This window comes from Centruroides vittatus, unplaced genomic scaffold, assembly GCF_030686945.1.
Source record: "Centruroides vittatus isolate TY-2023 unplaced genomic scaffold, ASM3068694v2 contig_10, whole genome shotgun sequence".
Lineage (NCBI taxonomy): Eukaryota > Metazoa > Arthropoda > Arachnida > Scorpiones > Buthidae > Centruroides > Centruroides vittatus.
Window position 1 is genome coordinate 4204587 of NW_027120658.1, and position 13193 is coordinate 4217779.

The 13193-nt window shown below is 32.6% G+C and overlaps 1 protein-coding gene across 1 annotated transcript in view; it reads right to left on the reverse strand.

Annotated features, from left to right (window-relative positions):
* Window positions 1-5828, reverse strand: part of LOC136976425 (fatty acyl-CoA reductase 1-like) — a 38773-nt gene extending 32945 nt beyond the window's left edge. The window contains exon 1 of the mRNA XM_067271729.1: window positions 5742-5828. The gene's annotated coding sequence lies outside the window, so the exon portion shown is untranslated. The remainder of the gene's footprint in view (window positions 1-5741) is intronic.
* Between the last annotated feature and the right edge of the window lie 7365 nt (window positions 5829-13193).

Sequence of the window (13193 nt, forward strand, 5' to 3'; positions counted from 1 at the left end):
TTTTTTTCCTATTTGTTACGTAATCGTTTTATCCACATGAAAAAAGTAAAGGATGACCTGATATCACACGTTTCCTTCCACTAAAAGCGATCTGACACGAAAGGACTAATCTTTCCACTGATTTTATTATTTTAATTATTAGTTTTTTTAATTTTTTCATAAATTAATAAAAAAATATATAAACATTTTTAAAATTATTTAATTTAAAGAATGTTTTGCTTTACACACCCACAGTATATATGTATCAATTGTTTTTAATAACTAAAAAATTACACACATTAATTTATTAAATTTAATTGTTGTTATTATATTAAATAATATATTAATTATTAAATTATAAGTTTTTATAACAAATGAACAATTTAGTAAAATATATCTCAAGTACGACGTCTTTTTTTTTTTAAATATTTAATAAAATCACGTGTATAGATAACACTTTCACGTTTAGTATACTTTTATAATTGTTTTCTTGCACTTTTTCTTATTTATAAAACAGAATTATATTAATTATGATTATTAAATAATGTGACAAGTTACTTGGAGCAGTTTGGATTCCTGTGCCAATAAAAATCACCCCACCAAACCAGTATGTGACAAGTAACACCCAAAATTTACCATACATTTTTTTTGTAGTGTCCTGTCCCTAATCCTTGACCAAATAAGTCATATTTCTAATTATGGGTCTAGATTCCTAATAAGAATTAATATTGAGCATCAAACACAAGACCGTGTTATTTATTAAACACTTGGCACTTTTCCACTTCTATTAGTTGAGACGAGATTTTATTTCACTCGTTTCGGGCATTTCGCCCCTCTTCAGTCAACGTTAGTTCCTCGAACTCAAGGGTGCGCGTGCATAGCACAATTTGGACCTCAAAGTTACAGCAACAAATGTAAATGTTCTACGTACGGCTAATTAAATTGTAAAATTTCTTTTAAAATATATAAACATACAGGCTTATTTTATACATATTGGTATATTAAACATATTCGGTATCTTACTTTTTTAAAATCGAACGCAATAGATCTTTAATCTTCTTTTTACTAACTTTTTTCTTTTCTTCATTGGTGTTTTATCTTGACATAAAGCAATAAACGTTTGGACCTGGTGTTAACTAAAAAACTCACTTTTCGTCTAGTACTGGCTCATTATTACGCAGTTGTTTGTTGACCATTTGCATATTCTGCTGGTTATGACGATCTGAATTTACATAATTAACTGTATAGCCAAAAGTAGCCAAGTTAGGCTGGATCTGTTGCTTATTTTTTATATGATTATAATATTCTTAACCAATTCTTGTTTATATTTATGCTTAAATTTTTATTTATAGAATTACTGGACTTTATGATGGCCACGCTCTCTTTAAACTTAAGTTCTTGCTTTAGAAATTTTTCAAGGTTATATAACGTTGAATATTTGAAATCCACTATGGGTCGAACCTGTTCGCCATCTTTGTGAGTCTTAAGTTGAATATTAATTTTTGGTGTGCGATCATTCTGATCGTTTAGGATAAATTCTTTTTCAGCTTTTGTTAATTTATTCATTTTATGTAATCTTGTGACTCTACTTTTTAGCTCTTTATATATAATATCTTTTGGGTCTATCGGGAGTTGCCTAAACTGTTTACCTTCGACTAATTCACATTTCTTATTTTTTACCCAATCAGCATATACAATAATAACTTGTTTCGATTTATCTGCTTTAATTATCTCTAGTCCATTATCAACCAGGAATGTTTGTACTTTGCTAATGTTATTTTTATATTTATAATAATTTTTGTCTTTTATAACAGTTTTGCTTTTTTCTTTTGTTATGTATTTCTTAATTTTGCTACTAAGACTTGATTTAATAAGTTGCGATTCCTGAGCTCAGGAATCGCAACTTATTAAATCAAGTCTTAGTAGCAAAATTAAGAAATACATAACAAAAGAAAAAAGCAAAACTGTTATAAAAGACAAAAATTATTATAAATATAAAAATAACATTAGCAAAGTACAAACATTCCTGGTTGATAATGGACTAGAGATAATTAAAGCAGATAAATCGAAACAAGTTATTATTGTATATGCTGATTGGGTAAAAAATAAGAAATGTGAATTAGTCGAAGGTAAACAGTTTAGGCAACTCCCGATAGACCCAAAAGATATTATATATAAAGAGCTAAAAAGTAGAGTCACAAGATTACATAAAATGAATAAATTAACAAAAGCTGAAAAAGAATTTATCCTAAACGATCAGAATGATCGCACACCAAAAATTAATATTCAACTTAAGACTCACAAAGATGGCGAACAGGTTCGACCCATAGTGGATTTCAAATATTCAACGTTATATAACCTTGAAAAATTTCTAAAGCAAGAATTTAAAGAGAGCGTGGCCATCATAAAGTCCAGTAATTCTATAAATAAAAATTTAAGCATAAATATAAACAAGAATTGGTTAAGAATATTATAATCATATAAAAAATAAGCAACAGATCCAGCCTAACTTGGCTACTTTTGGCTATACAGTTAATTATGTAAATTCAGATCGTCATAACCAGCAGAATATGCAAATGGTCAACAAACAACTGCGTAATAATGAGCCAGTACTAGACGAAAAGTGAGTTTTTTAGTTAACACCAGGTCCAAACGTTTATTGCTTTATGTCAAGATAAAACAACAATGAAGAAAAGAAAAAAGTTAGTAAAAAGAAGATTAAAGATCTATTGCGTTCGATTTTAAAAAAGTAAGATACCGAATATGTTTAATATACCAATATGTATAAAATAAGCCTGTATGTTTATATATTTTAAAAGAAATTTTACAATTTAATTAGCCGTACGTAGAACATTTACATTTGTTGCTGTAACTTTGAGGTCCAAATTGTGCTATGCACGCGCACCCTTGAGTTCGAGGAACTAACGTTGACTGAAGAGGGGCGAAATGCCCGAAACGAGTGAAATAAAATCTCGTCTCAACTAATAGAAGTGGAAAAGTGCCAAGTGTTTAATAAATAACACGGTCTTGTGTTTGATGCTCAACATATAAGAAAACACGGTTTCAAGAATACCTAAATTATAAGAATTAATATCTGAACAGATAACAACACTTAATTAACTTAATTCCACTTCATTTTTCAACTGAAAACTTGAAAAAACGGAAGTTGAAGTTCCATTAACCTTATTAACTATTATTAATACCATTAACCGAAACGATTATTTAATTCAGTATTGCATTTTGATAAAAATTAAACTTAAATATCGATTTTTTATTCCTTTTATTCTTCTAAATATTCATATCCCTTCCATCGAATGACCTCGAAACCTCGTGTTCCAAATAACTATTTACCCAATAACTGAAATACATGATGATGCCATTACACACAAAAAAAAAAAAAAAAAAAAAAAATTACGGACGTATAAAATAAGTGACAATTGAGATTAAAAATTTGTAGTAGAACTCGTTTTAATTTCTACAAAAATAAATTAATTCATACGTCGGGTGATGTAAGCAGACGTTCTCATCCCTTGCCTGAGAGTGCACTCAATGATGCATTTCTTGACCTTTCGAGAGAGGGAAACTGCGAAAAAAACTGGATGAAACCAAGTAATAATGAGAAAAATATTTAAATTTAAGTATTCCAAACCACAATTGTCGATATATTTTGTGTGTGTGTGTAAATCATTCGATAAATGAGTAATCGATAGATGCATTCCATGCACTAAATGGTTTCTACCGAGTTAAATTTAATAAAATTTTGTTCAAAATAATCCTAAATTAGATAAATACAGTCTTATATTTTTATTAGATCCTTTTATTAAAATCAAATCAAAAAAGTCTGCAATAGATAAGTTACTACTCAGCAGACTCTCGTTAATTCGAACGGCCTTAAAACGGTTCGAATTAAAAGGATACCATTTCTGGATGATAACAGAAGAAAAATTATTTTAAATTTTAAATTAATAAAATTAAAATTATTTTTTAAATTAATTTATTGATTTTGAATTTGATCTTCAAATTTCATATATGGGAAGATGAAACAGGAAGAGGAGGAGCAGCAGCGCAATCGAGTTCGAATTACCGAAAGAAACTTACATTGATTTAAATGGGAATAGCATCCAGTTCGAATTAGGAGGAAATTCGAATTATACGGGTAACGAGAATCTACTGTACTTTGTCTATTCTTAGTCTCGTATTCTTCATCAATCATATCCAAAATACTATATATAAAGCGAATTTATTTGTTATTTCTTGCATTTTATTCGCTTATACGAAGCCTTTCACTATTACAAAGATTTTGGAATTACCGTCGGCAAAGCCAAATTTACATCAATGGGGAGGGAATATTACACGTGCCAAACACAATATCTAGAACAAATACTGCACGACCTATCACCAATAAAAACGGCGGGAGATGATAAATATGTCACCAGACTAATTATGTCTTCCATAATAACCCGTATCAGTTGAATTCATCGACAACAATGATGTACGAGATTGATTTTAATACAGATCTCCACTCCCCAATTTTACATTAAGATATGTTAAATTTAGAACTAAAAACGATATTTCTTCTTAGAAGATAATATATTCCGAAAGTCCCGACACTAGTGAAGTATCATCTATAACACAGCTTTCAGTTTATATACGTATTGAATACGTCGGTTTTTATACCAACGCGATACGTTGACGATCTACATGGAAGGGATGCCTCCCATAGTATTTCTATAGGAAATAGGTCCCTATTTAGGTGTTAATAACACGAAGAAAACTTCACGTTATTAACACATGGAGTTTTCTTTCGGCATGTTCCGTTTTCTTCACGAACCCACGACTAGCGTTTAGTGGAGTTTGGTGAATGCAGAAATTCAAAATTAAGTGATACAGGGTGTTTTAGGGCGGTAGCAACGTTTTTACAGCGTGTTCTAAGAATCTAAAACATCTTAAGCGGTAACTAGTTCGGAACAAAACTCTTCCAGCATTTTAAGGGGTAACTAATCTGACATTCAATCCCTTCTAGCTCTTCAAACGCTTGTTTCAACGCTAGAAGGGGTTAAAGTTCAGACTAGTTACCCTTAAGATGCTGCTCTGCAGCACTGCTTAAGATGCTGGAAATGTTTCAATCTGCTGCTCTTCAGCTTCCGTGCTGCACTAAAGAGTTACGAAATGCGAGAGAACCTCACAAATTTTGCAAAAACATAAGCTTCTGAATGAGAGATGCTGAGAGCAGCAAGATCGAGGCTTTCCCGCAGCACTTATGGACGATGCAAACCAGCATCCTAAGCGGCAGATAGTCTGAACTTTAACCCTTTCTAGTGTTTAAAGGGGACATTCAAAGACATTCAAAAGATAACATTCTAGACATTCAAAAATGTCCCACGAACGTAGGTTTGTGAGACATTTTTGAATCCCCCTAAATCTTTAGAACACACTGTAAAATTTGTTACTACATCGCGAAATACTCTGTATATAATCGGCTACGATCACGCTCAATATGTGGTCTGACTCGCAATGGGGTCGAACATGGTGAAGAATGGAAAACGATGACGTAACTTATAATAGCCCAAAATAGACAAAAACCTGTAACTTATCGTGGGCACTCTGAGTTACGTCATAGTGCCCACGGTAAGTTACAGTTTTTGCCTATTTTAGACTGTTAACACATTGTTAAAAAATGCATTTTGTCGTCGTCAATGTAAATATAATTCTACACTCGTACACGTCAATTTTAATTCTGAAAATGCTCTATTTGTACTTACGTTTACTTCTAGTTTAGCAATAGGGAGACGTTTAACTTTATGGAGTAACGTTTGCAGGAAAGATAAGTTCAGCTGCTCCTGTTGATCGTACCTTTTAATTAAAAATAAATTATTAGGGTATACCTGATTAGAAAAATTTAAAAGTATTGTGTTTAATTACGAACTAACAATCCAGATGCTGTACTTCTCATTCAGAACACAAAACAATGATTTAAATACGGGTAGCACTACTTATATTTTCTCCAAATGGTCACCCTTTCAGGTATTAACGGGGGTAATCTTTTTATCAATGTTCTAATGAGAACAGGTATTGAAAACGGTGTATGGCCGCTGGCTGTACACCGTTTTATCAATACACCGTTTACTATACACCGTTTTAAATCAATAATGTTATATTACATTATTGATTTTAAAAAAAGGCTCAGAGACGATTTCTAATATCAAATTCTGTTCTTGCAATACGTTTTCATAGATCCTTCCATATCCAAGGGCGTCGCCAGCCAATGGGCCAGGGGGGGCAAGATGATATAAATTGATAGAAGATATGAATTGTATGTAGGTAAAATAAAAACGATTCATAAATTTTAAGAAGCTTAAGAAGATTATTTTAATTAAAACATTATCTTCTTGGGTTTTTCGCGAGGGAATTATAAATCGGGCAATAAATGACTTAGCATTTAAATAATTTTTTTCGCATGTCTAGGGAGGGGCAACTGCCCCTCTGCCCCCCTCTGGCGACGCCCTTGTCCATATCCGAACTAACGTGGGCGGGAGCGATCCGGATGAGAGAGAGCGAAAATTTGTAGATGAGACCAACATACATGTCCACTATATATATATAAATGTTAACTTTGACTTTGACGCTTATTTTTGACATTTATAATTAATTTTCAAAATATTGTGTTAAAGTTGTTTGTTTTGCTCTTCGCTATTGGCCGACGACCTGCTACATCACACCAAATGCCTCATCATTATCATGTCAGCGGTGGTTGATGCATTGTGCTCTTCTACCAATTTTAATGCAACCTTAATACACAAACAAATTTTTAAAACTATACATTACATATGAAAAGGTAAGTTCAGGAAAGGTACAATATTTTCGAAAATTTTTGATTGCCTTTGATCAGTCCGGATTTGTGAGAGTCCATTGTACTACACGCACTGACTTAAAATTTCGTTAGTGCCTCGATTTGAACAACTTTTGGTACTCACCAATCAATTGAAAGTGAAACTTCACTGATAACATTTTCTATTTTTTCAGTCGGATTTAAGCAACTGTTCGAACTTAATCGATCGCATTTAAATTTGGCAAGTTAATTTAAGTCTGGCGACGCGCAAGCCTGTACCGAAACCGATCAAATCGAACCACAACCGACCGCTAGAGGGCGTAATTATGTCAGGATCAGTCATCAGGACACGGGTTACGTTGGCATATTTATTAAATGCTAATTTTTTTACAATTGTACGTTTATTATATATGTAAATATTCTGTATTTGGCATTATAATTTGTAATTAATATAATAGACTTATCCTCTCCCTGCTTTAATTAATATTAGTGACGTTCTTACAACAGTTATCAGAACTCTGCGGACCGCGGGGTGCTCCTATGTGGCCTTGTGAATTCGGCAACGTAATTTTATTTTTGTTTTCTGCCTTGTGCCACTACGCAACCTGAAATGACCCCATATTAACAAGTCGATCAATGAAAAGATGAGAACAACCCGATATTACTACTATGCATTAACATTAACGCACGTGCCCCAATGTACGGGCCTTCTCCTTTTCCTAATCCCAGGGAGCTCCAAATTATGTTATTAATGATGATTCAAAACTAGGCTTTGAAAACAAGGAACATTCCTTGTTTTCAAAGTCTAGTTTTGCTACTGTGGGAACGCTGATCCGACGTTGAATCAGTTTGAAGCTTCTTGCATAATGTATTATGCCCTTTTCTATAGCTTATGTCCCCTCTCTTTTTATAATCTATGGGCGCCGCTGATTAGCGTGTATTATTTTAGAACTTATTGTACCGGAGGTTATGGAGTACGTTGATACTCAGCAGGCTATAAACTTGCAATACCTTGAGAAAGAAAATGTATGAGGCCCGTCGAAAGCCTGCGAAGATCACTTGCGGCACGCATCCAAAAAGGGTTGTTCGTGGCTGCTCTGTAACTAAGAAAAATTGTAGATGGAATCGTTGCTTCCACCCCGAAAAGCAAGTGGTCGAAAAAGACAGACTTCTCACTTGGTGATTAGAACGGAAAATCATTGGGTTCATAAACTTTTTGTCTTAGTTGGATTGATCTGCAAGATCGGATAGTCTCACGTGATACAGATAGCTTCTGTCGTGTGTTTTAGTGGGCGAATCGAGTATACAAGTAGGATCGAATCGTATTTAGATCTACTCCGAAAAAAAATTCTCACAAAACGGCAAAATGAGTGTGCGCAAGCCACACATTCTTGCCGTATAATCCCGCATAATTCTCTCTTAATACTTATTTTTTCATTTACTTACCATTTATGAGTTTTAAATACTTTCTATTGTCGACAGTTAAATACACACTTTGCTGTCGATTATAAGCTTGATTTTAACCACGGAGGTCGCAATCTTTAATGGTTTTTTTTTAATCCGATTCAAACGATCCTATCCTTCGCTCGGATAAGTTTGATCGTGATCCAGTTGATTTTAGATGGCATTTGTATACGCGGACAGCGATTGATCAGATCTGTATAGTTCATTTGTAAACACTATTTGAACAATCAGAGTAATCTTGGATAAGTTTGATTCCAAAAGTATAAACACCCATAGTTTCGCCTGGCCGAATGGCCAAGCGGATAAGATGGCAGCCTATCACTATAATAAACCCAGGATGAATTTCAAAGAGTCGAAAAATTCACTTTTCTTCCTATAAACCACACAAATTTATTTTTATATCGAAAAGATCATTTTTCACGAATTGTTATATCTTAACGGCCATTAATTCATTACTTTTCATGTTTAAAACGCCATATCCATAATGCATTTATTGCAGAGCAGCCATATCCATAATAGGCACAATTAAGGCTAGGTTAGCCTTAAAACGTAGCTGCTCTGCAGTAAATACATTTTAAACATGAATTTTCAATCGAAGAAAGATTGAAGTGATAATGAAAATCGCTCATAGCAGAAATTGATATTACACACGATATTTAAAGATAATATACAACCAATCCAATGATCAATTTAAATATCAAACGAACATACAGATTCTTTATTAACTAATTTAAGGTAATTAAAGATCGATGATATTTGAAGTGGATTAAGTAATAACCTGTGGGTTTCTTGAATATTCCATTTAATATTTGTTTCCTTTAAATGAAAGGAACTCAGACAAACAATGCAAGTATGTGATTTATTGTATAGATTCACACACATTGTACTCGAAACTAAACAACTTACCCTCTCCACCAGTGCCCGATTCTCCCTCAATGTTGCCACTAAGTCTAGGATTCACTTGAAGAAACCAAATATTTATAAATACAATTTAATACAGTCGTACCTCCAACAATCGCCACCTCAAACGGGTAGTCAATTTTTTACATTTCCGACAGCGGTTATCGTTTAGAGGTTTAACGGTGTATAATTATTTCTATTTGGGGTCTCCGGAGTTGAGCCCTGTTTATCCTATAAGCAACGCGTTTATAAACAGCAAAGCAATAAAATAAAAATACCTGTATATGTATCGGCTGGCATCCCGTATACTGAAAGCGAGGTTGAGGTCAAAGTTTTAAACGCGAAAACGTGTACGTCGGACGTTCAGCGCCGCTTTCCTGTAAGCCTAGAAATTTGACAATGGCGTTTGGAATGTCGAGCATGATTCCACTGACTTTCCAAACGCCATAGTCAAACTTATAGACTTACAGGAAAGCGGCGCTGAACGTCCGACATACACGTTTTCGCGTTTAAAACTTCGGCCTCAACCTCGCTAATGTTTCTACAAATTAAGTAGCTTATACTGCCCGTGGAAGTATAGTTAATGCGCGATAACACATTTTAAACAACAGGCTCGTTAGATCGTTAGTTCCGATTGGATAATAGAACATCACATGATCACAATAAAAAGTTTTTAAAATTGTTGTAGAAGCGACACGATGCGGCTATCTTTTTTTAAAATATAAATTTAACGAAGTAAGTTTAAAATACGGCATTTGACAAAATATTTAAAAACGCAACTTAAAAAAATTCCCTCACAAAGCTGATATTTCCGCTGATATTTGAATTAATTTTTATTTACTAAATAAGAAAATCGGCCTGCGTGATCCAAAAGATTTTAATCTGTTGCCAGGAAATACACTGAAACTTGTATAAACCGAAATCGCACGGTACCAAATATTTTTCCCCTTTTATTCTGGCTTCGTTTTAGACAGGTTTCGTTGTAAGAAGTCTGTACGTTTTAAAAACAAATAAGTCAATCTGCACACAATTCTTTTTTTTATCATCTTAACTTAATTATCATTAATGTAGACAAACTTTCGGCATTACCGGATTTCGATTTCCAGGAATTAACTTGGATAATCGCGACTTCTGGAAGTGGAAGCCAACGTTTTTAAATCGATTGAATATGTTCTAAAAATCGCGAGTTAAGGTTAGCTCACACTGAGCGAATGAGAAAAGCGAAAAGCCATTGCAAATTTTAAACAGCCAATCATTTGCAAGCAAGAGAAAACGTCATTTCGGAAAAACATAATGGCTGCTTCCGATACTCAGCCGTTACCTACGTTTGTTTATTGAGAAAAAATAAATAAATAAAACGATGCTAAGTGGAAGGAATATTAAAAATCCGTGAATTGCATCTACTCTATTGCGTGAGAAAGTTTCTGTGGCCATCTTGAAAACAACAAGAACCACGTCACAACTAGCGGAAAGACGATTGATGGAAGAAGTTGCGATCTCTCATAGGATAGTGAATTCCAAAAAGTTGGCTACAGATAACCTCCACTTACACCAATGCGTACATAAAAACTGTTATTCATTTATTAATTAATAAATAATAATAATAAATGCAAAAGCTGCTCATCTGTAGATTAAAGCTAAGCAGCCTTTGCATTTATTTATGTTCAACATTCATGTTACATTCGTGTTGTATCAGAAAAAAAATAAATAAACCAGCAACGAGTTGTTCAACTTTCCTGGCAAATTAAAATTTTAGTGGAGCCATCTGTCGCCATAGTTTATTTAAAAGGTTTTTATATTTTTAACTATTATAAAATGGCAAAAAGCTTAATTTTGAGAGTAGAGATGAGTTTTATTTAAAAAATTGTAAATGCTGATAACGAGTAAAATCGTCATTAAGTCCGACCCAACTGGAGATACACAAGACCCTCATTATCTCCCCATCCACTCGACCTTTAATCACCAAAATTTAACAGCATTAATCTCTCTGATAAACAAACTTCCCTACAAAATTTTAGAAATTTTCGACGAAAAGCACAGGAGTTATTAAGCTTCAAAATGGGGTAAACAAAATCGTGCCCCCCACACAAACCCATCCACACATACAGAAAAAATCCCCGAATTATCATTCCCCACACCCAATATTAACTGTTTATTGTTAAAAGTGATAGTTATTAAGCTTCAAAGTGTGCGGAAAAAATTGACCCCGCAAATACACGAACATCCATACACAAAAAAAAGAAAAAACGCAAAAAACTTCGGGTGTTATCGACGTTTCAAGGTTCCGAATCCAAAAATGTAAAAATCTTGGGGGTCATTTTTTGACCGATTGCCATACTTTCCCTGTGTTATATGTAACAACCGAGAAAGTAACGGGAACAAAATTCTGTATGGTATGCGTGGGGAAGCTGTATTTTGCTTTATATCTCAAAACGTCATGGCCGAAAACTTTTGGAATTTGGCAGGAATACTTCTATATATGGGGCATTGATGTTCTTGCAATTTGGACATTACAAGCAAGGGGGAGATAGAGCAGGTAGGGGGAGATACCTCGAGTGGGATCACATTAACTACTACGAATAAAATTTGATTAACTCATTAAAACACAATTATTGACTTTTACCATTTTTAAAATAAAACTACTACTACTACTACCAAAATATGGCTTAACCTCCTATTTGAATATGGCCTAAAAATATGGCTTAATCTTCTTTTTTAAAATAAATTAATTTGCCATATACGGAGAAACAAATATTTTATATAAGCATTTACGTTGAAAATAATAAACAAACGTTCTTCTCGGAACAAAAACGTCTTTAATTTATTTAAAAAAAAAAGTTTGGTAGGTCCTTTTACCTCTAGAAATTTCCAAATTTCAGATAGGTTTGAGGGGAAAACTTTGTTTAGAGGTCAATGACACCATTACAAAATGTGTTCCTTAATAATAAAAAATTTTATAGTATTTTTTGGATAATAGTTTAAAATCATGTCAAAACAATTAAATTCGCTAGTGATAAATGAATAAAGAAATAAACGAACTTGTATATAAGTAGTGCATAAATTCGTGCAGGCTTACAGTTCGTATGCAAATTATTAATATATATATATATATACAGCGTATTAAAGACTTATAAAGACACGCGATATAAGCCTCTAAGTACAGAATTTTAAAGTTTGGGACTATTAATAGATGTAAAAACTGCCACTTCTGCACTTTCCATATTGTAAAATTAGTATTTACATCTATCAGTATTTTCAAAGCTTTATATTTTTATATCTACTAAGGCCAGAGATAGGTGAGTGCAACCTACCTAAAAAACACCGCCAGATTTTGAAATAATTGAAAATAAATATGTAATATAAATATGTAATACTCACTGCAGGAAAGGAATTGTCAATGTCTTATCTTTGACTGACTAAAAAATTAATATAGCGAGGATAGCAATCGACTGTAAGTTACGAAATATTCTTTGTTTAATTCGTTAATCTTTTCCTGTTTGCTCATTTCAAAATAATAAAGTAGAAAAAGGAAAAAGAAACACCAAGTTTCAATTAAGGAAAAAAGGCTTAAAATGATTGAATCAACAAAAAATTCGTAAAAATTAAAACAAATATTTAAGAAAATGTTAATATTTAGTAAATTAGTCGATAAATGTAATTAAATATAAGTTTTATTATTATTTTTTTTATTAAATTCTATAATAAATTTTGCTATAAATTCTGTAATTTATTTAAAAATTAATATTCCTAAAGCATAATTTTGAACTAATTATTTTTTTTAATTAAATGCGGAAGAATACTTTTCAATGAATCATCATCATATTATTATGTCAAGACACTTGTCATGTATTAATTACAAAATTTCGAAACAGAAATTTCAATTGGAAAATAAATTTTAAAATAAATATAGTTTAATGTTTGAAATTTCATTAAGATTTCTACTTTAAGAAAATAAAAATTTGATTTTTTATCCTTTATGCTTCTTCTTAGTGTGAGCAGGAGATAAGCGCTCGCTTGCTCT